At 45.5% G+C, this 1,867-nt stretch overlaps 1 pseudogene; it reads right to left on the bottom strand.

Annotated features, from left to right (window-relative positions):
- Positions 1 to 649: 649 nt before the first annotated feature.
- LOC118547969 (small ribosomal subunit protein uS2 pseudogene) lies at positions 650 to 1,512 on the bottom strand (annotated as a pseudogene).
- Positions 1,513 to 1,867: the final 355 nt, after the last annotated feature.

Consider the following 1,867-nt stretch of genomic DNA (forward strand, 5'->3'; position numbering starts at 1 on the left):
GTATTGTACATTTCCTGGAGGAAGACTGTGTGAAGGTGGGTGGAGGTGTGGACAGAAGGGGAAGTAATCAACTGGGCTACAGAAAGTGAAAACCCAAGGACTGTGCAGAAGAGAGACCCTGCCCTTTGTGGCTGCCAGAGAAGTATGCTCTGCTGTGAGATTGGAGTGCTTCTTCTGATCTCTCTTCAGTACCCTCTGTGCTCTTTGCTCAGCATTTATGCTCATTTTGTTCCTAGGACTGGCTGTCCTGGACAGTGGACATAAGCTTTTCAGTCCCTGGGAAGAAATGCTTCAAATGTAAATTTGTAGGTTGACTATGAGTAACCTTATGGATTTGCCTGATTCAAGAGATCTTGAATTCTGAAAACTTCTGAGTTCCTGATGAGGATAAACAATAAAATTTGGAAAGTGATCAGTTTCTGAAAGGGATACTACATGAGACCTCTTGATAGGCAGCAACAGCCTTCTCCTGGGAAGGCACTGACCTCATCTTCAGTCCTTTCTTGCCTTCAACAGATAATACTACAATATCCAGATAGGCGAAGGATTCTTAATCTGATTAGACCCAATGACCTGATTTTTTTTTTAAGACACTGTTTATTTTCCTTCAACTTTATTTCCATTTTGTTTGCCTTTGTGGAAGGGCAGCTTAAGACCATGCAGTGGTTGTTCCTACCCATTCAGCAGTCTGAGCAGTGGGAGCTGCAGACCAGTCTTCAGGAGTTGGCTGGGCACTCCAGTTTTCAGTAGGGAACTGCTGAATATGCACAAAGGGCACCTGCACACTTTCAGACCAGTCTGCGACCTCAGGTTGAGTAGCGGTGAACTCAGGAGCTGGAGTAGTCCATTCACCCTGAAATTCCTCCTTCATCACAGCCTTTTCAGCAATAGCCTGCTCTTCCTTTTCAATTTCCTCAGGATCTCTGTAGAAGTAGAAATCAGGCATGACCTCAAAATGGTGCCACACATGCATAGAACTTCCCGGGCCAGCATCCACATCAGACCCACTGAGTGAGTTCCCTTGTTGTTGCAAGGGATGGCAATGTGCACATAGTGCAGTAGAGAGTCTGTGTTACACAGAGTGATAGTAGGCAGGTTAACATAAGAACCTCTGTGAGAGGCTGGTGGTCAGCCCTGGGATCAGTAACCACCAGAAGTCTCCTGGAAGGCTGCCTGGATCTGGTTAGCAAAGGTTCCAGGAGTGAAGCAGCGAACAATAGGAGTGGCTCCAGTAGCAGCAGCAAACTTCAGCACAGCTCGCTGGTCAGTATTCCCAGATGATATGACATTGACATCAGCAGGGTTTTCAATGGCAGCAATGGCACGAGCTGCCAGCAGAAGCTTCTCCCAGGTTCTCTTCAGATTTTTGATGTAGACGCCATCACTTTTCCTTTTGTAGATGTACTGTTCCATTTCGATGTCAAAGTTGGTGCCACCTAAGTTTGTTCCTGCTACAAGGGATTTGATGACATCCTCCTCTTTCATTTGCAGGACATCAAGGTCTGCAGACATTGCATAAGTTTCTCTTTAAGTTGCCATGGGAACACAGAACAATGCTGTATGGACCCCTCCCTGGGTAGCATGGAAAGCCAATGACCTAATTTTATTTTATTTTATTTTATTTTATTTATTTATTTATTTTTTAAATTTTTTATTTATTTGCGAGAGAGAGAATGAGAGACAGAGAGCATGAGAGGGAGGAGGGTCAGAGGGAGAAGCAGACTCCCTGCTGAGCAGGGAGCCTGATGTGGGACTCGATCCCAGGACTCCAGGATCATGACCTGAGCCGAAGGCAGTCGCTTAACCTACTGAGCCACCCAGGCGCCCTCAATGACCTAATTTTAAATGAATGTTTTGTTAAGTTCCA

Source organism: Halichoerus grypus, chromosome 1 (genome assembly GCF_964656455.1).
Source record: "Halichoerus grypus chromosome 1, mHalGry1.hap1.1, whole genome shotgun sequence".
Lineage (NCBI taxonomy): Eukaryota > Metazoa > Chordata > Mammalia > Carnivora > Phocidae > Halichoerus > Halichoerus grypus.